General features: G+C 49.9%; 1 pseudogene across 1 annotated transcript; it reads left to right on the top strand.

Moving 5' to 3' along the window:
* Positions 1-20,138: 20,138 nt before the first annotated feature.
* On the top strand, positions 20,139-24,750 carry LOC309854252 (thyroid receptor-interacting protein 11 pseudogene; annotated as a pseudogene). Its single transcript has 2 exons — positions 20,139-20,244; positions 20,699-24,750. The product of its transcript is annotated as a thyroid receptor-interacting protein 11 pseudogene (transcript).
* Positions 24,751-26,052: the final 1,302 nt, after the last annotated feature.

Raw genomic sequence — 26,052 nt, 5'->3', positions numbered from 1 at the left:
ACGATTGTGAGCCAGAGTGACACCACGCTTTGAACATCCCAAGTCACTCTGCGTGTCTACCTTATCTCCTAATGTTCTTTTTCAAAATGCCAAATGTTTCACGGTTTTGCTTTCAGCTGAAGAAACATCTTTCTTTTATGACTTAACAAAAAAGGGGTCTCTCAATGACTGCAGAAGTATTCGCCAAAGTGAAAACACCGGTGACTTCCTTTTTATGTTTTAAGATCTTATTGATCTTTTCGACAGAAATTGAGGGCACACGTACAGGGGGAGCACCAGAGGGAGAGACAGAAGCAGGCTCTCCCCGGAGCAGGGATCCTGACCTGTGACCTGATCCTAGGACCCCCGGATCATGACATGAGCCAAAGACAGTTAACAGACTGAGCCACCCAGATGCCACAGCAGTGGTGACGTTCGTAGGACAGTCGACACTGATGGCCTTGGAAGCTGTGGTCTGTAATGCTGGAAGGTTTACACAAGGGCCAAGCGTCTACGGATACCTTATGCAGAGAACACATCAACTTGTTTCAGTGTTCCAAATGTATCAGATACACGACCACACAATCCTTGTATGGGAAACCAGGTGACTAGCACAAAAGTACACGATGAAGAGGACGTTTAAAAAAAAAAAAAAAAAAAAAAAAGTTTGCTTTTCCCAGGTAAGTCTCATTTCTCTTAATTTTTTATCTTCTAATTTTTAAAAATCATTTCCTTTTCTGTTGTCTGCAAAAGCACGCTATGGCTAACCTGATTTCTCTCGGGCCTTATGTAGGTTGGCCTGCTTAGGAGTATACTACTTATTCTCTGACTTGCTTCCCACCCCCAACCCCGCCAAATCACTCTGCCTTAGAGACCATTTTTGAAATGGGAATGAATTCCATCTTATTCTTAAATGGAAAACCCAGCGGCTTACGGTTCTGCCCTAAGTTCTAGAAGTAGCTCCTCTTGATCATCCTTTAAGCGGTTTGTAACTGGAAGGTCCATGGTCGACTCCCTTGTTCATTTCTTCAGAAGCCCCTTCAAATCTTCATTTGCTGGATCATGGCGCAGGCTGTCAGGGAACTGGAGCTTACTTGGGAAGAAACTGTGCCTGGTCCCCGTGCTAAGGAGGGCTTGTTGGCCAGGGGATCCGATCTGGGGGAGCAGAGTGGGAAGGGAACTTGGGGTGAGGCCATCCGAGGCCCTCCAAAGTTACCGGATGCCAAGACAACACTTCCTATTGAACCTTCACCTCAGGCTTTCCATCAGAACGGACTCTGATATATGGACATCCATTTCCTGCTGAGACTCTTAAGGCGTAGGACAGGTGCTTCTCTAGGATGTGAAGCTGTCATGTGACCAGGAGGGAGACGTGGTCATCAAATCCAAAATGTAGTAACTTCCATTGATGTTCACGCAGTTGATCCCAAGGGAATCGCTGGGTGGCCAAGGGGTAGAAGGAAGAGCGGACGTCCTCCGGCACCATGGAATCTGGCAATGCACTGTGGACAGAAGCCCCCACCTCCACCTGCAGGTAGGATATGCAGACTTGGGCTTCAGCCTGGAGCGGGAAGGCCTTGGGAACTATATTCAGCTGGTGGTGGTGGTGGTGGGGGGGGGGGGGGTCCCATGACCCAGAGAAGAATGGACAGCTGGAGAGGAAGGCTCAGAGTCTGTGAGAGATGCTGTTTCCAGGAGAGCCCAGTGCATGGCCAGCAACTGCTGCTCTCATGGTCTCTCACCAGGGCCGAGGAGGGCCGTTTCTTGCATTGGGAGCCCATGGACGATTGACAGATAGCATGGACAGAGAGTCCAGGGACTCCAGGAAGCAGGAGAGGAGGCTGCTACAGCCTTTTGACCTGGGCACGAACAGCTGGTTTTTTCCTCAAGCTTTTTGTTTTTGTAGTTGAGAGAGCGCCCTGGCTGGAAAAGGGGGTGAAAGGGAGAGGGAGAAGCGGGCTCCCCGCCGAGCAGGGCAGGGAACCCCCTGCCAGGCTCCATCTCAGGATCCCGAGATCAGGACCTGAGACAAAGGCAGACGCTTCACCAACTGAGCCACCCAGTCACCCCCAACAGGTCAATTTTGCTTGCACAGATCCGAGAGCCTTCTGTTGAGGGGAGACCCTCCCCCCTCTGCGTGGGCTCGTTAACAAGGAACAGCTGAAATGGGTTTCTGTAAAACCGATAAACAAGGAATATGTTGCCTCCAGTACCCAAAAAGTACGGAAAGATGTTGGACTTGTATGTCCTTTTTTCTTTGTAAGGATTTTACTTAGGGACTTGACAGATCACGAGAGAGAGAAAGACACACAGACAGAGAGGACAAAGGGCTGGTAGGGGCAGAGGGAGAGGGAGAAGCAGGCTTCCTGCTGACCAGGGAGCCTGATGCAAGGCTTGTTGCCAGGACCCTGAGATCAGGATCTGGGCCCAAGGCAGACCCTTGACTGACAGACAGAGCCACCCCTGCAGGTCCTTAACAAGTGTGCCCAACAAATATCCTCACAGTAGGATCTCCTGGATGTGATGTCCCATCTGTATTCCCGGAGAAAGACGAATGCGCTAAGATCCTGCCCACAAAGTTTGCCTGTTTTAGAGCAGAGCGGTTTGGGTGCCCCGCGCGTAACAAGGTAAATCCTGTCTCCTTCAAGGTCAAGGCACATGCGACCGAGAGGCACTGAACAGAACATACTGGCCAAATGTATTAGAGCAAAATATTCACCATCGTTAAATCTGTGGGGCTCCCTCATGGCTTTTTCAACGACTTAACCTCAAAGAGAAAGCAAGAGCAAAAGCTAGCAAAGGAGCCGGGGCCCGGGGTGGTGGCAGGGACAGAAAGGCAGAGGCGGAGAAAATCCCAAGCGGACTCCACCCTGAGCACACAGCCCGACATGGGACCCTAGCCCATGACCCTGAGAGCCTGACCTGAGCCAAAAGCTCAACCCACTGAGCCCCCCAGGTGTCTCCGGTGTTTTCAGGGTACAGGGGTTTATTTTATCAGGGACGGTAAGACAAGCAGATACACAAGGAACTCTCCCAACGCAAGAAGCGTTCATCGACTCCCTGATCCCGAGAGAGGAGGTCCTGAGAGCCATGGAGGGCCACCCAGGGAAGTACCAGGGGCGGTCAGGAGAAAGAGGGAGTGAAGGGACAGACGACACGGGCAAGACCCTTTACTGGGGTTTCCATGGCAAGGGGCAGGTGAATCCGGCTAAGCACATTTAAGACTGCCTAGTCGGTGTCATGTCAGTGGGTTCCGGGACACAGTGGTGTCTGTCTGGAGTAGTCTGTCCCTGCCCCTGGGGTGATCAGGGCAGGGGATAGTGGCCCAGAGTGAGAGTTTCTTAAAAGAGGTGGTTGGGGGTAAAGGCTCCAAATTGGTTGCTTTACATGTGAACGCTCTGCCTGTAGGCAAGCTGCGGACCATCTCTAGGAATTAAGTAAGCCTGCCAGGGAAAGTCCCTCCAAAGTCAGCAAGGCCCAAGATGTCAAAGCAGGAAAGACAGAAGGCACAATCTATGGTTCTTATACTCGCTATAAACAGAACGTGCATTAAGTCCGTGAAGGTTAGCCAACCGGTGCATCTTGGCAACAGTACACTTCATTCAGAACCTACGCTGTAGAGGCACAGGAGGCAATCGGCCTCCTTGGAATTTTGCCAATTAAATTATTTTAGTGAATTTATGATTTCCTTTTTACTTTTTATTGGTTAGAGATTTGATGTATTCATTTAAGAGAGCGAGAGAGCGAGAGAGCGAGCAAGCAGGTGGGACAGAGCAGGACCCCGGGGGAGCAGCAGGGAGAGGCAGAGGGAGAAGCAGACTGACTCCTTGCCCAGCAGGGAGCTTGACATGGGGCTCTATTCCAGGATCCCGGGATCAAGACCTGAACTGAGGTCAGGTGATTAACCATGTGAGCCACCCGGGTGCCCTTGTACATGTTGGATCTACAACCGGGTCAAATTCTGAACCTACGATGAATTAGTTCGTGGGGGCCCCGGCGGGGGGGGGGGGTCCCCCTACCTCCTGTATTCAGTTTTCTCTCTCCCACTCCTCCTTTGCTCGGGTTTGTGTCTTCCTGGATATACTGGGGGTGGGGTGGGGGGGTGTCTTTTGCCCTGCTCCTCGTTCTCGGTTTTTTCTTCCAGAGAGTCTCAAATCAGCATCATCAGCCTTGGGGCTTCTGTCGCGGCGAGGGTTGTATGGTCGCACGCCTCCGCCTCCTGGCGGAAGTCAAGGTGGGACCGGATCCCCTCAGTGTGCCATTCTTACATTTCCCTGCGTCGGGGCCTCCCTCCTCCGTTGCACCCACAACACAGAGGGTCACCCCCGGGGCTGTGCTTGGGGTGTGCTTTCCCCCATAGGATCCGGACGTCCGCATCCATCACTGGCCCAACACCCAGTCCCTGGAACTGAGGCACACCAGTCAAGCATGTCCTGCGGTTGCCAACCTCAGGGGGGAGCCCTGGAGACCAATACAGGCCACATGCAGGTCACATGGGTGACGCCTCCCCCCAAGATACAGTCCATTCTCCTTCATTCTCACCTTGTTGGCAAGGAGGGGACCTTAGTTTGGAAATGGATGGCGACCTCCGTGTGAGATAACAGAACACGGGCCAACACACAAGCTGGCCGGCGATGGCCAGTTCCCTCCCGGATCGTGACTGTCCCCTCTGAAGCCAGTTAGTTAGCGAAGGAGCAGGTCAAGCTGACCCCCGCGTCCTCAGTTAACATACGGACACCGTGCCTGGGATGCTGCCGCTTGTTTTAATCACCATCTCCTCAGGTCCCCGATGAGAGAGACATTCCTGCTCCAGACTTGTGGGATGCCCTGACACCCGACACGGGTGACTGACCAACGGTTTACTCGTCACATACCCTCACGCTTCAGGGGAGGAGGATACCACACACCGTGCAGGACGACACAGACGTCGCGCTTGAGAACAGAGAGAACCGGCAGCAGGGCCTTCGAAGGCAAGACTCGCTTCTTGAAACAAGAGGGTGTGGCAAGTCCTGGTTCCCATGGGAGGGGGTGAGTGGCTGGCCTGAAGAATTCAGTGGGCTTCTAGGGAACCGAACGCTGCTCCCCCAAAACCAACAGGCACTATGGCTAGTCCCTAGGATGAGAAGGGTGTTTGGGGAAGAGACCTCCCCTGTGAGGGAAGAGGGAGAGGAGAACGTGCAGGATGCCATTCGGGTCCCTCCTTGATCTTCCGCGTGTCAACACAGCCCCTGACACGGAATCTTCATTGCAGGCCTTATGCCCCAAGAGGGTACGACAAATGCTTCTAGAACTAACAACGGAACGTCCCAGAGAAACAGTATACGGGCTAAACACAGAAAGGTAAGCTGTATTCCTCTATGCCGGCAACGAATATGGAGGCTCCACAATCCAACACACCTTCGCAAAGAAACTACTTCGGGATAAATCTAACAGTGCCTGTCCAGGCATCCCATGCTGAAAGCTATTTAGCACTGATACAGGAAGTCCAAGATAGAAATAAATGGAAGAGATACACCACGTTCGTGATCTGGAAGACTAGGCATCGTCACGATGTCAATTCTCCCCAGACTGATAGAGAGACGTAACGCCATGTCTATCAAAATCCTGTCAGCTTCGTGTGTTTTCGTAGAGATAGACAAAAATATTCTAAAATCTATGTGGAAGGACAAAGGAATCAGAGTAGTTTCAAAACCGGTTTTGAAAAGAAGAGTAATTTGGGAACGCAGTCTTTAGAGTGTCAGAGCTTAGTAGTAGTTGTAACAAGGAAGCCCGTGTTGGTATTGGCAGGACGACAGTCCCACAGAACAAAGACTCCAGAAACAGTCCCCACAAGTATGCCCATCTGAGTTTTGAAAAGGGTGCTGAGGCAATTCCATTCCAGACAGCTCGGTTTGGTGCCGACCACAGCCATCTAGAGCTTGTGAGGAGCTCAGAGAGGCCACCCTCGGAACACAGCAGCAGCAGAGGGGGAGGATGGTGGTGTGACCGAGCTCCTGCCAGGTGGGAATGGGAGAGAGACTGTGTGCCCAGGGTTGTGTGGGCGGGGCCCAAAGACCTATCCGGCGGGCGATGCCTTCCGAAGGCCGGGGGAGCAGGGAAACTGTCCATTCAGCGTGGGGGCCCGGCACCCAGGAGCGGGAAGGTGGTTAGGATAGCTGACGGGCGGGGCACTGAGACACTTGAGCGGAGTCTGAGCAAAAGCACCTCCCGTTTTCCAGGCTTCTGTGAGGCTTGCTGCTTGTCTGGCGTCTCAAGACCCCACAAGCTTGTCCCGGTGGGCGTAGCACCTCACAACCTCCAGACCCACGGACACTGGTCTGAGGACAGACACCCCTTTCCAGCTCCTGTACTTCGTCCTCAAGGTCGGCGCGGAGGACCAAGAAGTGAGCAGCCCTTGGGAAGATGCTCCTCTGCACGGAGGTACCTGTAGGGCATGATGTCAGGGCCCCGTGTCTCCGGGGGGGCTGGGGCCTCGCTGGGAGGCGGGCCTGTGTCTCAGGAGTACACCGGTTTGCCAAAAGGTAGCCGTCAGCTTGTGTGCCCCTCCTTTCGCAGCTGAGAGGAGCCCAGAACGGGGCCTCGTTGATGGAGCTGCTAACTATGTGGGGGGCCTGGAGACAGAGCGAGCGGAAATGCGGCCGAACCGGGCAGATGAGGTTTCAGCCTTGCTGGGGCTCAAGTCCCGCTAGAAGAGACCGACTTGAAGCCCGTAAGTGGAGTGTTGATGGGAGAGGAGTTCCGTTCTCCTCCTCGAGTAGGTTACGTTCCACGAGGGGTTGTCAGGATCCCCACCGTGCACCTGAGATCAGGCCAGTCAGGGGTCAGTGTGTGTGTGTGTGTGTGTGTGTGTGTGTGTGTCTGTGTGTGTCTGTGTGCGTGTGTGTGAGTCTGTAGGGGGAATGGCCTTCCTTTTGGGTGGGTTGTGGCTATCAGTGATTGGAACCCATGATGAACAGGACTGACAGGATGCGTGAGGGACTCACCCCCTGGCTGGCCAAGACAGGAAGGAAATAACGACCCGTGACATTCGTCATTACTGTTTTGCATTGAGTGCTGGGAAGTACAGGGTGCGTTAGAGTTTGTAATTTGCTGAGTAATGTTCAAGCGGAGACCAGGAGGCTAAGAAATCAAGGCGGATGTGGGAAGGTGTTCCGTTAGGGCCGGGAAGGATGTGTAGTGTTGAAGGAATTGACAGAATGTCCTTGAAGCTGGGGCCACGTGGGGACCGTGGGGTGGGGAAAACCAACGTTTGGGGTGACGACTTGTCGTTTTTGTAGGGTCTTGGAAACGAATCATAGTGATTTAAAACATGGGGTCCAGACCCCAAGCAGATCCTACCTCTGCCTCTTATGAGCCGTGTTGCTAAAGCATTGTACGTCTCCGTTCCCTGACGGGACGAATGGGGATGATGATAATCCCACGTCATAGAGGACTGTAAAGACGAAGTGAAATTTAACATTAACAAAACACTTAGCGCCATGTCTGACACGCAGGAGGTGTCCGTGGTGGCTCGTTCAAGACGTAAAGAAATACACAGATTAGTTTGGAAGACTTGGGGACAGTCTGTGGTGACGTTTGTGAACATACGTGGACTCCATGCCACTTCATTTCTTCTCCAGCTTTCAGATGCTCTTGACCACATGTGTCACACTGTTGAATGAGAAAGAATTTTTCTCAAATGGACAGTTCTTTGTCCAGAGAGTCTGCAGCGCCACTGAAATGACGAGAGGGAAATAAAAGGCTTTGCAGTACCGTGTCCCAATTAGCTGTGCTTAAAATGCCCTGATCAATTGATTTAGTTCGTATGTGTGGGTAACCGTTTGTGCGAACTTGCTTCAAGTCAATTGACTCTAGAGTCACTGAGACACAGAATACGGACAGAGAAGTAGTATGGCTAGAGCTTGGCTTTTCTGGACTCTCTATGGGATAGGTGTTTTGTTCTGTTTTGTTTTTGTTTTCAGGTAGGAAACATCTTTATTATTGGCCTTGACTCATTCATCATACAGTGTCCAACGTGGATTCCGTGTCCTGACAACCTGCCTGGCGCATTACTCCGCTGGCCGCTCTGGTCCAGACGTCAGGCCGTCCCCCGAGGGAAGCCAACCCCACCGGCCCCAAAAGTTCATGCCTGGGGTGCTGAGCGCCAGCCTGTCCCAGGAATGGGCCCCTTGGTTCCTGGCCCTCTACTCCGGCCAGCAGTTCTGGGGAGGCCGAGGCTGGAGCCCGACACTCTCCTTGGTTTCGGGATCGTTTAAGAAAACCGAGGAGACAAACGTTTCACCGTCTTTAAAAACACAGGAGTCTGAGGAGAGAAGCCAAGGTCCGCCGCTTGGCAGCTCCGTGGGAGGACGAAGCATCCGTGTCCCTTGCCGCCGACCCACTCTGCGCCGCCTCCTTATGCCCACGCGGAAGCCCATTTTCAGGCGGCGGTATTGGCACAGGTGGTGCTGGCCGACCTGGCAGCGACGGTCGGAGCCGCGGGTGTAGCCGGGGTAGCTGCGGTTGCTGTGGATGCCTCCGCTGGAAGCAGCTCTCGGGGCCCTCGCAGGGGAAGACGCTGTAGCGCTTGCCGCTCGACATGTGCCCACACCCCATGCAGTCCACCTGCAGCTCCGGCTTCGCCAGGCTCGGAGTCGCTGGCAGCGCCCGGGGCTGAGGCCCAGGAAGCTGCTGGAGGCCTGCAAGGCCCCGTGGCCAGCACTTCGCGAGCTGCCGCCCCCTCTGTGGCCGCACCTTCCCTGCCTGGGCCTCAGGCGGGGCCCCGGACTCGCTCGCCTTTGCCGCCGCCGCCACCCACCCTGGGAGCCGGCCTCGTGCTGCAGCCGCTTTTCTCTGGGATCGTTTTTATCATTTCTCTGCTCTCCTCTGTCTCAGTCTCCCGACGCCTTCCTGCGTCTGCAGCCCACACATTGTCGGGGAAGTTTGGGTTTGGAATGGCAGACTAAATAGTGGTTCCCAACCCAGTGCTAACCAGCAAAGCATGAAGGACTTTGGCGTTTTTTGTCTTTTTTTTAAAGATTTTGTTCATTGGACAGTGAGAGATCACAAGTAGGCAGAGAGGCAGGCAGAGAGAGGGGGAAGCAGGCTCCTTGCTGAGCAGAGAGTCCGATGCAGAGCTGGATCCCAGGACCCTGAGATATTGACCTGAGCCGAAAGCAGAGGCCTTAACCCACTGAGCCACCCAGGCGCCCCCTGTGGCCATTTTTTTTTAAAGAAAAGACAGATGCTTATGTCCAACTCTAGACTCAGGGAGTCAGAGCCCTCTGGGATAGGCCCCAGGGTACAAGGACCAAGCATGTTTACCATCTAGATGCATTTCACGGCAGCTTTTTTGGCACTGGGCTTTCCATTATCTGAAAAAAACATTCAGCGAGATTGGGAGAACCCAATAAACTAACGTTTGATGACATTTAGCAGGGCTCTGCCCTTCAGGGTCTGGGATAGCGTGAGCTACATGTTTGGTGTAACGTGTTACACACCCTTAGGTCTTGTCAGAAAGGGATGGATTGGGGCGCCTGGGTGGCTCCGTAGGTTAAAGCCTCTGCCTTCGGCGCACGTCATGATCCCAGGGTCCTGGGATGGAGCCCCGCATCGGGCTCTCGGCTCAGCAGGGAGCCTGCTTCCTCCTCTCTCTGCCTGTCTCTCTGCCTACTTGTGATCTCTCTCTGGGAAAAAGAATATATATATATATATATATATATATATATATATATATATATATATTAAACCTTTAAAAAACAAAATAAATTTAAAAATTTTGAAAACGTTACGGACTGTTTTTTCTTTTGCTTGGTTTTGTACATCAATTTTATGTATTTCACAGAGAACGAGCCAGACAGCATAAGCAGGGGGGGACAGCAGGGGGAGAGGGAGAAGCAGGCTCCCCGCTGAGCAGGGAGCCCAACAAGAGGCTGGATCCCAGGACCCTGAGATCAGGACCAGGACCTGAGCTGATCCCAAGAGTCGGACTCTGAGCCAAACCGAGCCACCCAGGCACCCTTACAGGAAAATAAATGGCCAGGCTAAAGAAAGAGCAGGGACAAAGTGAGGCCTGTCATTAGAAGAGGCGTGTGAGACCTGTTCACCAACGGCAAGGTAACGCGTCGTCTTCTCACTCGGGACTTAACAGATACAGAGAGTCAACATATTTGTGAGATAATCAGATCAATCTGAACTGTGACTTGACATGTCACGCCACTGAGAAATTATGTTGAAATGTTTAAAGAGTGACGATACTTTTGTGGGTCTATCTATGTGTGTGTCGCACAAGGGCAGTTTTGTTCCCTGGGAGATGTTTGGCCACGTCTAGGACACATTCGGTGGTCAGAAGCAGGAGTGAGGAAGACACTCTCTGCCTCTGGTGTGTGGAGACCAGGGGTGCTGCTAAGCATCCTAGTAAGCTCAGGACAGGGCCCTCAGCCAAGAACGATGGGGCCCAAGATGTGGGCAACGCCAAGATTGGGAAACCCTGTTCTGGAGACACATGTTGAAGTAGCTGTGCGTCCAATGACAGGATGAAGATATTTGCTTCAAGGGGCGCCCGGGTGGCTCAGTGGGTTGAGCCGCTGCCTTCGGCTCAGATCATGATTCCAGGGTCCTGGGATTGAGCCCTGCATGGGGCTCTCTGCTCAGCACGGAGCCTGCTTCCCCCCTTCTCTCTCTGCCTGCCTCTCTGCCTACTTGTGATCTGTCAAATAAATAAATAAATAAATAAATAAAATCTTTAATTAAGAAAAATAAAAAAGAAGAGATTTATTCAACATAGGCCTAAATGGGTTAACAACGTAAATGTCCAACAACATGTGAATGAAGAAACAGACTGAGTATATCCATACAAGGCAATGCTATACACCGGTAAAGAAGGAATCAACTACTGATCAATGCAACAAACATGCACGACTTAAACACACTGTCTCCCCAAAAGCAGCTAAAACAGTATACACAATAGGATTCTATGTAAATGAGATTCTATTTAGAAATTCTGTCCTATACAGTGAGAGAAAGCAGCCTGTGGTTGGCAAAGAGAAGGGTAATGGTGGGGTAAAGGAGTGGGAAGGAGCATGAGGAAACTTTCTGGAGTCCTGGAAATGTTTTCATCTGACCATGCTGGTCGTGGTTCTAAAAATGCATACAGTTGTCAAAACGAAAATTAGGCATGTACACCTGAAACTCATGTAACACTGCACATCAAATATACAAAAAATAAAAACAAAAAGCCATACACTTAAAATACACACACTGTACACGATTTCCCTAATCACACTGACTGTAACAAGTATCGAGAGAAGAATCCCACTCATAACTACATTAGAAGGAGTAAAATACCTACGAACAAATTTAACCAAGAAAGTGAAAGACCTGCACGAAACGGAAAAGATGCAATTCATGCAAGGATATCCCGTGTTCATGTATGAATGAGTATTATTAAAATGTCCACACTATCCAAATCAACCTACAGATTCAACGCTATCCCAGCATTTTTCGCAGAAAAAGAACAATCTTAACATTTGTATGAAACCGCAAAACACCCCAAATAGCAAAACAAAAAACAAAAAACAAAAAAACCAGGAGGCACCACCTTTCCCAATTTTAAACTGTTACCACGAAGATACAGAAATCAAACGAAATGGCATTGGCATGAAAACAAATACACAGATCAATGAAAGAGAGGAGAGTTCAGAAATAAACATACATATATGTATAGATATATGGGTTTAATCACATATAATAAGAAAGCCAAGAATATGCAATAAGGAAAAAAAAGAGTAACCTCCATCAATAGTGCTGGGAAAACAGGACAGCCACATGCAAAAGAATGAAACTGGACCACTACCTTACACCACAAACAAAAAGTAAATAAAAATGGATGAAAGACGTGAATGTAAGACCAGAAACCATAAAACTCCTAGAAGAAAACACTGTCAAGTAAGCCACTTGACTGAGGTCTTGCTGACAATTTTTTGATTTGGCAACAAAAGCAAAAGCAAACAAACTCAGACTAAATCAAATTAAACAACTTCTGCACAGCCAAGAAAAAAACAAAATGAAAAGGCAGCCTGGTGAATAGGGGAGAGTATTTATATATCGTATATCTGATGAGAGATGAACATCCAGTATCTATACAACAGATATTGTATAGATGTAAGACATACATCTATATCTTATACAACTCGACAGCAAAATCTAGTTTGATTTAAAAATGCCCAGAGGATCTGAGGAGACATTTTTCCAAAGGAGACATACAGATGGCCAACAGACACAGTAAAAAAAAAAAAAAAAAAATGCTCAACATCACAAGTCATCAGGGAAATGCCAATCAAAACCATCGTGAGTTCTATCACCTCACACCCGTTAGAATGGCTACTATCAAAAAGACTAGAAGACTAGACTAGAAGACGAGAAGTGACCACTGCTGGCAAGGAGGGGAAGAAAAGGGAACCCTTGTGCACTGCTGGTAGAATGGATATGATGTAACCACTACGGAAAACAGTATCCTCACAAAGCTCAAAGTAGAACTACCATAGGATCAAGCAATTCAACTTCTGGTTCTTTATCTAAAGGGAACAAACACTATCTCCCAGAGACAGCGGCATTTCCATGTTCACTGCACCCCTGTTTACGATAACTAAGATATCTCCATCGACAGGTGCAGGGATTTTTACAAACATCAGAGACACATGCACATATGTGTGCATGCACATGCACTCACACACAATTGTTCAGGCATAGAAAGGAACGAAATTTTGCCATCTGTAACAACACAGATGGACCCTGAGGGCATTACACTAAGGGAAGTGAGACAGAAAAAGATACATACTGTATGATCTCACTTAAACATGGAATCTTCAAAACAAAAACAAAAGCAGAAACAAAAACAAACCACCATGAAAAATACTATGAACTCACAAATACAGAGAGTGGATTGGTGGTTGCCAGAGGCAGGGTGTAGGGGTGGGTAAAACAGGTAAGGCAATCAAAAGGAACAAACTTCCCGTTATCAAATAATTAAGGTCTGGGGATGTAATATACAGCTCCATATATGACTCTAGTTAATACTACTATATTGCATACCTGAAAGCTGAGAGTCATTTTTAAAGGTTCTTATTTAAAAAAAAAAAAAAAAAAAAAAAAAAAAAGGATGATGTTAACTAGACTTACTAGGGTGATCATTTCACAATATTGAGAAATATCAAATCATGACATACATGTCTGAAACTAATATTATATGTTAATTATACTTCAATTTCAAAGAGGACACTCATTTTTTAAAAAGTACCTTGATTGGGGTGACTTATGTTTTATATGTCTACACTTATGTCAGAACTTAATAAATTATACACTGTAAATATGTACACTTTATGGGATGTCCATTCTAATCAGTAAAACTTCAAGACAAAAAAAAAAAAAAAAAAAAAAAAAACCTAAATGGTGTCTTGAATAATTAGTCCCCTCTTCCCTTTTCCATAAATAAATTGCTACAGACAAACACTAAAAATGTAGATAACTTGAAAAAAGAAGAAACTTGAGTGAGCTAGGAAAACCACTTAAACTGAGCCTATGAAACCAACAACAAATGTCCTTTTCACGTGTGAAACAATCAATATTCGTCAAAATAAGGATCTAGATGGGAAAGCCCACTGTACCAGGAAGTTTCTGACCTAAATCTCATTCTCCGCCATCTCTTCCCCAACCAACTTCCAGCCACCAGCGATCATTTAAAAAGTCTAGACCTATATAATACTTTTGAAGGATTAAAGAATTTGGCACTCATATACATAAACGATACTTTTTTCCCCAAGGATCTGAGAGAGAGAACGCACGTGTGCGTTAACAGGAGAGGAAGAGAGAATCTCCAACAGACTCTGTGCTGAGTGGGGAGCCTGAGGCGGGGCTGGATCAAAGGACCATGACCCGAGCTGAAGGCAGAGGCTTCAACCCACAATGTTTAACATAAACATTTTTAAGTTGGTTCTAGGCAGACACATGGTAATGATATTACACTATACAGAGCTCTGATCAGTCATGGCTTTCAAACACTCTCTCTCTTTTTTTTTTACTAAGAACATGTTAATGGAGGAAAAACTCTTGGGAGAATTGGTGAGTTTGCAACTTACGTCTCCAGCTGCGGCAGCCTGCGAGTTGGTGTAAATCCCAAAGGGTCCAGAATCTGAGTAACTGGCGTTCAAAGCGGAAACCTGAAATAGAACGAAATTTTACTGGATGTCATTTTACCAGGGAACACAGGGCCCAATTTCCCAAATAGACAAAAGCCTGGGACCTTCCCGGTACAAGCGAAAGAGATGAATTACGATTTCACGTAACCAGTTCTGGCAAGGGCTGCAGTGTTTTGGATGTGGGTTACTTCTTTCAAAACCATAATGGTTTTAACATTTTTCACTTAAATCTTTCTAAACCAGACTGCTCGCTTTACTTTTTTGCTGGTATTTTCTAACGTTCTTTGATGATTAAAGGTTAACGTCCACATTTATTTATTGTGATCACAGTATTATCACAGCGGCAGGATGGCTGAAGGGTACACACACTGTGGGCTTCAGTATCAGACAAGCCCGCTCTGTTCCCTCTGCTAGTGCTGAGGGCCCCCTTTTTTGCCAATTCACTTACACTTCTCCTACAGACGAAAGTCAAAGGGCTGGGGGAAAATGCTCAGCAGACGTTACCAGATATCCAAGGTAGCCGCAAGTTCAGCCTCAGGACTGGGTATTGCTGTCTGCAGTCTGAGCAGAGTGTTCCGCTCCCTGAGGACAACAAGAATGCTCAGTGTCGTGTTTCCCAGTGTTTATGTGGACGCTTTACACAAAGATCACCTAGGCTGTTTTTAAAAGTACAGACTTTCCAGTTCCTCTAACAGATTTACTCAATCAGATCCCCACAGATGCAATCTGGAAAGCCGCATTTCAAAAATAATTCCAGGTGATTCGTAGGCATGTGAAAGTTGGAGAACCACGGGCTTAGCCCATAGAAGGCGTAAGAAGAAATGTTCTTTCAGGATTTGAAGTTTAATGACCATTTTGAGACTATCCTATTCATATCTCAAATTTCCGGCCAAATGCTCAAGTAGGAATTTCCATTAAATGACATCACTGATCAGAACTGAACTGCAGCCACCCAAAAGCATCCTTAACATTCAGAGGTAAAGAGTAGTATGAAGAAAACAGCAGCATGAGCGAGGAAAGAGGAAACATAGAGGGAATTCAAAGAGCAGCAGCTAAATGTGATAAAGGACTAATTTAAGATAACGGTTTTCAAACAATGCTCCAGGGAACGCCAAGGTTCTACGGAGACAATTCCAAGGCATTTGGTGACAAGTAAACATTAAAAAATTTCTTTAAAAGGGAACATTTTTGGTTTAGCATTGCAGCTAGGAAACTGTAGGGGATGAAAAAGGTTCCTCTGCTTTAAAAAAAAAAAAAAAAATTGTTTTTTTTGAGAACCATCATTTATGCGGTACCTGGGTGGCTCAGCGGGTTAAGCCTCTGCCTTCGGCTCAGGTCATGATCCCAGGGTCCTGGGCTCAAGCCCCGTATCAGGGCTCTCTGCTTGCTAGGGAGCCTGCTTCCTCCTCTCTCTCTCTCTGCCTGCCTCTCTGCCTACTTGTGATCTCTGTCAAATAAATAAATAAAATCTTAAAAAAAAGCAAGACCATCGATAATCTCTGTCTGCAAGAGACTCATCTTAGACTCAAAGACACCTCCAGATTCAAAGTGAGGGGGTGGAAAACCATTTGCCATGCTAACGGACCTCCAAAGAAAGCTAGGATAGCAATCCCTGTATCAGACCTATAGAGATGAACCCAAAGACCAATAATGGATGATGAAGGACACTATATCATAAAGGGTCTATCCAACAAGAAGATCTAACCATCGTAAATATTCATGCCCCTCACATGGGATCAGCCAATTATATAAGCCAGTTAATAACAAAATTAAAGAAACACACTGGTGATAATACAATAATCGTCAGGGACCTTAACACGCCCTCACTGCCAAGGACTGACTGTCTAAGCAGAAGATCAACAAGGAAACAAGGGCTCTGGATGACACACTGCACCGGATGGACTTCACAGATACAGTCAGAGCATTCCACCCTAAGGCAACAGAATACACAGTCTTCTCGAGTGCACGTGGAACATTCTCCAGAACAGAACACCTACTGGCACACAGATCAGGTCCCAACTGGTACCAAAAGACTGGGATCATTCCCTGCCTATTTTCAGACCACCATGATTGGAAACTGGAACTCAATCACAAGAGGAAAGTTGGAAAGAACTCAAATACACGGAGGCTAAAGAAGAATTTTAAACTTCAGGGAAACCAACGAAAATGAAAGCATAACTGTGCAAAATTCTGGGGATGCAACAAAGAGAGGGAAGTATCTAGTAATACAAGCCTTTCTCAAGAAACAAGATAGATCTCAGATACACAACCAAACCTGACACCTAAAGAAACTGGAGAAAGAACAGCCAATGAAGCCTACACTCAAGAGTAGAGCAGAAATCAATATAATAAAACCCAAAGGACAGGAGAACAGATCAATGACTAGGAGCTCGCTCCTTGAAAGAATTAGGAAGATCGATAATCCCCTGGACAGATTGATCAAAACAAAAAGGAGCAAGGACCCAAATAAACAAAATCATGAATGAAAGAGGAGACGTCACAACCGCACCAAAGAAATACAAACAACCGTAAGGACGTATTACGAGCATCTATATGCCAACAAATTGGGCAATCCGGAAGAAACAGATGCATCCCTGAGATAGATACACGACCAAAACTGAACCAGGAAGAAATAGAAAACCTCAACAGACCCATAACCAGCCAAGAAACTGAAGCAGTAATCAAAAATCTCCCAACAAACCAAAGTCCAGGGCCAGAAGTCTTCCCAGGGGAAATTCTACCAACGAGCTACACGAGAATTAATACCCAATCTTCCGAAGCTGTTTCAAACACCAGAAATGGAAGGAGCCCTTCCAAACTCTTTCTATGAGGCCAGCATTACCTTGATCCCCAAACCAGACAGAGACCTCACCAAAAAGGAGAATTACAGAGCAATGTCCCTGATGAACGTGGATGCAAAAATTCTCCCGAAAATACTAGCTAATAGGATCCAACGGTACATGAAGACGATTCTTCACCACGACCAGTGGAATTTAATTCCTGGGATGCAAGGGTGGTTCGATGTCTGCAAATCAATCAATAGGGATAGACTACATAGACGAAGGAAAGGACAAGAACCATATGATCCTCTCAACAGAGGCAGAAAAAGCATAGGACAAACTACGGCATCCTTTCTTGATCAAAATTTCACAGTGTAGGGAGAGGTCCATTCCCATATGGGAATGGACCTCAATATCAAAAAAGCCATCTATGAAACGCCCACAGTGAATACCATTCTCAATGGGGAAAAAGAGAGCCTTTCCCTTTTCCCCTAAGGTCAGGAACACATCAGGGATGTTCAGTATCACCACTGCTGTTCAACATAGCACTACAAGTCCTAGCCTCAGCAATCAGACAACAGACAACAGAAAGAATAAAAGGCAGGGGTGCCGGCAAGGCTCAGTTGGCTACGTGTCTGCCTTCAACTCAGGGTCCTGGGATCGAGTCCTGATGATGCTCTCTGCTCAGCAGGGAACCTGCTTCTCCCTCTCCCTCCGTCTGATGCTCTGCCTACTTGTGATTTCTCTATCAAATAAACAAATAAAATCTTTAAAAAAGTAAGAAAGAAAGAAAGAAAGAAAGAAAGAAAGAAAGAAAGGGCAAAGAGGACATGATACTCTATGTGGAAAACCCAAAAAAGACTCCACCCCAGAATTGCTAGAACTCATACAGGAATTCAGCAAAGTAGCAGGATATAAAATCAATGCCCAGAAATCAGTTGCATTTCTATACACTCACAAGGAGACAGAAAAAAGAGAAACTAAGGAGTCGATCCCATTTGCAACTGCACCCAAAACCATAAGATACCTAGGAATAAACCTAACCAAAGAGGTAAAGGATCTGTACTCCAAAAACGGCAGAACACTTATAGGAAAGAAACTGAGGAAGACACGAAGAAATGCAGAAATGTTCCACGCTCATGGACTGAAAGAACACATATTGTTAAAATGTCTATGCTACCTAGAGCAGTCTACATAGTCAACCCAATCCCTATCAAAATACCAGCAACTTTTTTTTTTTTTCACAGAGATAGAACAAATAATCCCCAAACTTGTCTGGAACCAGAAAAGACCCCAGACAGCCAAAGGAGTGTTGAAAAAGAACACCAAAGCTGGTGGCATCCCAATCCCAATCTTAAGCTCTACTGCAAAGCTGTAATCATTCAGAGAGTACTGGCACAAAAACAGACAAATGGATCAATGAAACAGAATAGAGAATCTGGAAATACACCCTCAACTCTATGGTCAACTAACCTTTGACCAAGCAGGAGAGAATATCCAATGGAAAAAAGACAGTCTCTTCAACAAATGGTACTGGGAATATTGGACAGCGGCACGCAGAAGAATGAAACTACACTATTGCCTTACACCATACACAAAAATGGACTCAAAGTGGACGAAAGACCTACACCTGAGACAGGAATCCATCAAAATTGTAGAGAACACAGGCAGCAAGTTCCGTGACCTCAGCTGCAGCAACGTCTTGTCAGACACGTCTCCAAAGCCAAGGGTTAACTAAAGGCAAAAAAATGAACTACCGGGACTTCATCCAGATAGAAAGATTTTTGCACAGCATAGGGAACAGTCGACAAAACCAAGAGACAACTGGCAGGATGGAAGAAGGTACTTGCAAAAGACGCGTCAGATAAAGGGACAGTATCCACAATCTAGAGAGAGCTTCCCAAACTCAACACCCAAAGAATCATCTGATCAAGAAATAGGCAGAAGACATGGACAGACGTTTCTGCAAAGACGACATTCAAATGGCCAACAGACACATGAAAAAATGCTCCGGATCACTGGGCGTCAGGGAAACACAAAGCCAAACCACAAAGAGAGACCATTGCACAATGGTCAGAAAGGCTAATATGTATGCATGCACCAATCTATAGGACACCAGCATAAATATATACAAGATTTCTATTCTATGTTAAGTTCCCTAGATAGGGGAAGGCAGGGGAAGGCTCAGGGGCAGTGCCCCAGGGCGATGAGGGGCGGGGCCAGGGCCCCAAGGGCGGCAAGGACTCGCGCAGGGTGGGGGTGGGGGTCTCCGAGGGCCGACTCACCAAAGGGCTGCTCTGGGACTCCGGCACCGGTCCGGACCCGGGCTCCAGTGTGTGCCGTGGCCCAGTCCCGGGCCAGGACCCCCTGTGCCTGCTGTGTGGTGGCGGCAGGGGACGGGAGCACGCCGCCACCGAGAGAGCCGCCAGCCCAGAACCTCCTGTTGGGAGCCCAGGCCCCAGCCGGCGCAGTCGCAGCGGCGGGAGGGAACGGGCGCGTTCCCCGGCCAGGCTCTGGTTGGCCAGCTGCGGCTTCACCATGGCGACGGCAGGGGGCAGCGGGGCTCCGGCGGGGCAGCTGCAGAAGCGATTCCTAAACCGGTGCACTAGCGCCAGGCCCGGCTGACTCAGGCCTCTGCCGCCCCACACCTGGGCCACTCTGTGCAGAGCGGAGGACCCGCCCACCGGGCACCGGGCACCTCCACCGTCCGGCGCAACCCCACGCCTGGTCTAGGCGCACAGCCTCGGGAGGCCACAGAGGCACGGCGCAGGCGGCGGCCCGGCCCGGGAACCGCCAAACCAAGGTGCGGGCGGAGCTGTTCCTGCAGGGCTGACGGGGCAAGGAGGGGCAGGACCCTCTGGAGTCTCTGGAGGCTGGCAATACCCAAAGGCTCCGTGAGGCCCGTCGTCTGCGCTGGTGTAGACATCCCTGAAATGCACCACGGGTCCCCTCTCCTCGCTGGACGGATGCGTCTGACTGCACTTTCCACCTCAATGAAAGAGATGCTACTGCGTGGAAAGCTCATGCCGCCGCACTTTGTGTACTGCGACCCCACTTAGGGGGACGTCCAGGGCCAGGTGCATTTTCTGGCGGCAGGCACCTGGGTGCAGTCAGGCAGGAGCATGCACGAGGGGCCGCCCCAGGACAGCCAGCCAAGCAGGGGAAGGAGGGCAAGGGCCCAAGCCTGGTGTGGGGAGCTGCCGCGATGAGGGGCCCCAGGGTCTTGGCTGTTCGGAACTACCTGACCGGCCGCGGCTGCGGAGGCGGCTTGCGGGAGCGCGGGAGCGCGGGTGCGCGGGAGCGCGCGCGAGGTGGGGGGGGGGGCGCGGGAGCGCGCGCGAGGTGCTGCTTGGAAACAATGGCGGTTGGCTTTTGATTCTTAGCCTGGCGCACGCAGGGGTTCTGTGACACTTGGCGGGGTAGTCCGGCTGGACTGGACGCTTTCTCACCGCGGACCAGGGCAGTTGTATGACCGCCAGATGTTCTCCTGGGCTGGTGGGCTGGGCTGTGGCCTAGGCCATACCCTAGGGGCCGTGGACAGCAGCCACACCTCTTTGACCAGGGACATCTCTGATATTCACAGACATGTGCTGGGGAAAGGGACCTTCCCTGGGGACGCCATGGATGTGGCTGATGTCATCTCATCCCAGACACAGATCAATAGACGCCTCCCTGAGACAGAAACGCTGGAGGCTGAAGTGACTCACTGGAAGATGTTGTGCCCGTGTTCCACCCAGGGACCAAATACCATCGACCCAGAAACAGTGTGGAAACTGAAGAGCCACATCAGGGACCTACAGCAGAAGCAGATGCGGGAAATGGACAAACATCAGCTGGAAGTGGCCGTGTTGCAAAACACCCACCGGCAGAAGCTGGCCGACCTCACTGACCGGCACCGCAAACAACTGATGGACTACCAGCGACAGGTGCAAGACCTGCAAAACCGAGATGCTGCCGGGAACGTGAACCGTGACCTTCTGGAGGAGAGGGAAATGGATCTCAGAAGGCTGAAGCAGCAGCTTACACAAATGCAGCGGCTCAACGACAGTCTGAACAACCTTGCTTCCGACCTCCGAGCAGAAAAGGAGAAGTTGGTTCGTCAGCTCCAAGACGCAACCCATCAGCTGGAGGAATCCGTTCTGCGCAACAACGAGGATTCCCTAAAGAACAACATCGCCGTGAGGGCTTTAAAGATAGAGAAAGGACGGTTAGTGGCCAAACTGTGTCGGGCCGAAAAGAAGCTTTTCCAACACAAGACGGAACAAAGCCTCAGAGAATGGTCACCCGCAGACAATGGCCATTCCGTTAAACTCGGTCAGGAGAAAGACCTGGAGATACTACACCTCCAAGAGAGGATCGAGCAGATGGACGCCGAGCACCAGGAAACGAAGGAACTGCTGTCCTTTGCTTTGGAGGAGCAGAACCAACTGACAGAATGCCTCAGGGAGCAAGAGGAGTACATCAAGGAACTCCGCGAGAGGCCAGAGCTTCAGGAGGAACTCGGCCAGTCGACCGAAACCTTCAGAAGCCATGACGTCTTACCCGCATCCGTGGAGGACAAAGACGTGCGTCTCCCATCCACGACCGACCAACACCCTCCTGTGGACCAAGACCCGGAGCGCCTCACACAACAGAGTCGCGCTGTCCCTCTGGTTGACCCGAAAGTCCTAGAGGAGATTGAAGAACTCGAGTGTGAGGTCTTTCAGCTCAACAGGTTAAAAGATGATCTCGAGGAGGAGATACAAGAACAACAGAAGATCATTCACAACCAGCAGCAGGGGAAGAGAGCACTGCTTCAGTCCTTACAGGAGCAGAAGGAGAAGGTGGACCGTCTTCAACACCGGCAGGAGGAGATGAACACCGAACGCGCTCAGCTCCTCGCAGCCAAAGACGAGATGATTCGGAATCTGCAAGTCACGCTGGAAGAGCTGAGAGCCCAGGTGCCCGACAAAAGCCCGCACATTCCGAGAGAACCCTGTGAGGACGAGGAGGTGCGAGCAAGCCAGCCTCTCCCCAGAGAGAACGCAAGTGAAGAGCGTGATCCATCTCAAGCTGAAATTCAAAGGTTAGTCCAAGGGATCCAAGAACAGGACCCGGAGACGAAGCTTCTCACTGAAGAGAACGTCCGGCTGACCGCGCAAGTGGATCGGCTCTCCAGAGAGGAGATCGGGAAACTCACTCGGATCATCCAGCAAAAGGATGTGGAGATTCAGGGTCTTTCCAGCAGAATCTCGGAGGCTTCTCACAGCCAGAACAGGCACGTGGAACAGCTTCAGCAGCAGTTGCAAGAGTGTGCTTTGAAAAGCCAACAGATCTTGGCCATCCTGAACGAGAAGATGAGGGAGAAGAGCCATCTGGAAAGGGACTATCACGAAATGACCCATCGACTTGCTGCCAAGGAAGCGGACCTCCAGAGGGCGCAAGAGGAAAACCAAAAACTGTCCACCAGAGTGGAAAGCAGCGGCCAGGAGGTGTGTACAGAAAGGATTCGGGACTTGTCACACGTGATTCGAGAAAAAGACCTGGAGGTGGCTGCGTTGAGTCAGCTATGCCAGACCTTCCTGAGGATCCTGCAAACACCCAGCCCTGGTCATGGGGTTCGAGGAGGTCGAATCCATCAGTTCCAGCAGCTTCTCCAGGAACGGGACACGTTAACACAGCGAGTGAAGATCCTGGAGGAGTGGAAAGAGCAGGTGCTGACCACCGTCCAAAATCTGAAGCGGGAGTCCCCCCAGCTTCAGACACATCTGCGACAACTGCAGGCGTGGGCGTGCCCCAACAGCGAGAACGTTCTGAAACCGCAGGCAGCCTCTCTGGACCAGATCCCAACTTACCAGGGACATGAAATAAACTTCCACGAGCTAGAGAAGGAACTGGCCCAACTGCAGCTCCGCATCGGGGAGCTCTGCAATGCCAAGGACCTCCTTTTAGGGAACCTTGGTGTGATTTTCCTCCAGACCTCCAGCGACTCCCGGAAGGCCGTGAAATCTGACCCCGTGAGTGAGGCCTCTCAGGTGATCGGAGAGGAGGTAGAAGAGCTCCGAAAACCAGGGCGAGGAAAAGAGACAAGGATCCGAACCCTCCGGGAAGATCAGCAGAGATGGATTGCTTCGGGGGCTGCCACGGGGGAAGGAGAAGGCAAAGCACGGGAACACAGCGATGCCGATTCCCACACGGAACGGCCGACGGAGAAACCGGCCCTTCTGCGAAACTGCCTTCGGGCTCAGGAGCTCCGAACCCAAGCGAAAAGTGAGGAGCTGCTTTCCTTACAGGAGAAGCTCTGTGGCCAGCTGAGTGAGAACGAGCTGCTGAGGCAGGCGGTCACCAATCTGAAGGAGAGGGTGGCAGACTTCGAAATGGACGTGTGTCGCCTGAGAGAGGAAAACGCCAAGATCGTGGAACGATCTAGAGAACAGGACATGGAGAATCGGGCGTTGCAAGAGACCAATCGGCTGCTGTCAGTGACGCAGAGAGAGGAGGCATCCCAGCATGCTGCGATGAGAGAGAAGGCCCTGGCCTTGGAGCAACTGCTGCGAGAGAAAGAGGAGGGCGAGACCGGGGAACTGAACCGGCTCGCCGCCGCCGTTCGGTCCACGCAGGAAAAGGCAGCTGCGTGTCAGCGGGAGAGAGATGACGTCGTGTTGGCACTGACACAGAAAGAAACGGAAGCCCGCGCCCTCCAGAAGGAGGTTCACCAGCTACGAGAGAGAGAGCTGCGCCTCACCCAGGAGCTGGAGAGAGGGCGGCAGCTCGCTGCAGAAGCCCAAGATTCTCGTCGCCGGGAAGCTTTGGCCTCGGAGGACCGAGTGGCTCAGCTGAGAGAGGAAGTGACGGTCTTGCAGGGAAAACTCGTTTGGTCTTCCGCTGCCATGCAAAAGGCCAGCCACGGAGCCAGGCTGCAGGTAGCGTCGCTGCGGGAGCAGCTGCACGTGGTCACCCAGCAGAAGGAGGAAGCTGTGCTCCGGCTTGCCGCCTCCCAGGAAGAGGGAAGGCGCTGTGATCAGACCCTAGCGAGCCTGAAGCTGGAACTGGCCGAATGGATGGAAAAGGCAGACGCCCTAGAAGGAAACCTGAAGTCCTTACAGGGACGTTTGCATCAAACCAATGCCGACTTGGAGGAGAAGGAGGACCGACTCCAAGAGTTCAAGAAACAGAACGAGGTCCAGCAGGAAATCCTGGAGGACACACAGAGGAGACTGATGACCTTAGTCAGTCAGTCCGAAGGAATGGCGGACAAAGCCCTCCTAAGGAGACTCTTCGTGGGAGCTTTCCAGGCAGCGGATGCGGAACGGCAGGAAGCGTTGAGCTTGATGGCAAGCACGCTGGGGATCCGAGAAGACCAGCTGCGGCAGCTGCGCAGCCGGGAGCCCGCGGGTGTGCCCAGCGGGGGGACTGGGGGGCCTGGATCCAGAAGCGCCCCCAACACCCCTGCGAAACCAAATCACCAAGCTGTGGCCCAGCGTTCCTTTTCAGACCTTTTTGTCCAGTTTCTAGAAGCGGAATCTCATTCAGCTTTTCCACCGCCAAAACCCTCTGCTCGTGTCGTGAAGCCCCCAGATTCAGGAGGAAGGGGAAAGCCGCCTAAGAAACAAGGCCCATCACGACGGAACGCTACCCTGGCATCCACACCCGGAAAAAAGGACGTCAAGCCCCGCACCACAGCTGTGTCTCTTATTAATCCACCTGGACCGCAAATGGATGGATCGGAGCACCTTCTTCTAAATGCTGTCACTGACGCTTTACCCGTGTACACGCCGCATATACTATCACCTGCCCAGAAGGTTGGAAAGGCGGCCAAAGACCTCTCAAAGAAATAGACGATTGTGAGCCAGAGTGACACCACGCTTTGAACATCCCAAGTCACTCTGCGTGTCTACCTTATCTCCTAATGTTCTTTTTCAAAATGCCAAATGTTTCACGGTTTTGCTTTCAGCTGAAGAAACATCTTTCTTTTATGACTTAACAAAAAAGGGGTCTCTCAATGACTGCAGAAGTATTCGCCAAAGTGAAAACACCGGTGACTTCCTTTTTATGTTTTAAGATCTTATTGATCTTTTCGACAGAAATTGAGGGCACACGTACAGGGGGAGCACCAGAGGGAGAGACAGAAGCAGGCTCTCCCCGGAGCAGGGATCCTGACCTGTGACCTGATCCTAGGACCCCCGGATCATGACATGAGCCAAAGACAGTTAACAGACTGAGCCACCCAGATGCCACAGCAGTGGTGACGTTCGTAGGACAGTCGACACTGATGGCCTTGGAAGCTGTGGTCTGTAATGCTGGAAGGTTTACACAAGGGCCAAGCGTCTACGGATACCTTATGCAGAGAACACATCAACTTGTTTCAGTGTTCCAAATGTATCAGATACACGACCACACAATCCTTGTATGGGAAACCAGGTGACTAGCACAAAAGTACACGATGAAGAGGACGTTTAAAAAAAAAAAAAAAAAAAAAAAGTTTGCTTTTCCCAGGTAAGTCTCATTTCTCTTAATTTTTTATCTTCTAATTTTTAAAAATCATTTCCTTTTCTGTTGTCTGCAAAAGCACGCTATGGCTAACCTGATTTCTCTCGGGCCTTATGTAGGTTGGCCTGCTTAGGAGTATACTACTTATTCTCTGCCTTGCTTCCCACCCCCAACCCCGCCAAATCACTCTGCCTTAGAGACCATTTTTGAAATGGGAATGAATTCCATCTTATTCTTAAATGGAAAACCCAGCGGCTTACGGTTCTGCCCTAAGTTCTAGAAGTAGCTCCTCTTGATCATCCTTTAAGCGGTTTGTAACTGGAAGGTCCATGGTCGACTCCCTTGTTCATTTCTTCAGAAGCCCCTTCAAATCTTCATTTGCTGGATCATGGCGCAGGCTGTCAGGGAACTGGAGCTTACTTGGGAAGAAACTGTGCCTGGTCCCCGTGCTAAGGAGGGCTTGTTGGCCAGGGGATCCGATCTGGGGGAGCAGAGTGGGAAGGGAACTTGGGGTGAGGCCATCCGAGGCCCTCCAAAGTTACCGGATGCCAAGACAACACTTCCTATTGAACCTTCACCTCAGGCTTTCCATCAGAACGGACTCTGATATATGGACATCCATTTCCTGCTGAGACTCTTAAGGCGTAGGA

Source organism: Mustela nivalis (genome assembly GCF_964662115.1).
Source record: "Mustela nivalis genome assembly, chromosome: 19".
NCBI classification, from domain to species: domain Eukaryota; kingdom Metazoa; phylum Chordata; class Mammalia; order Carnivora; family Mustelidae; genus Mustela; species Mustela nivalis.
Note: the sequence above shows the minus strand (reverse complement) of the source record. Positions and strands in the feature narration are given on the sequence as shown.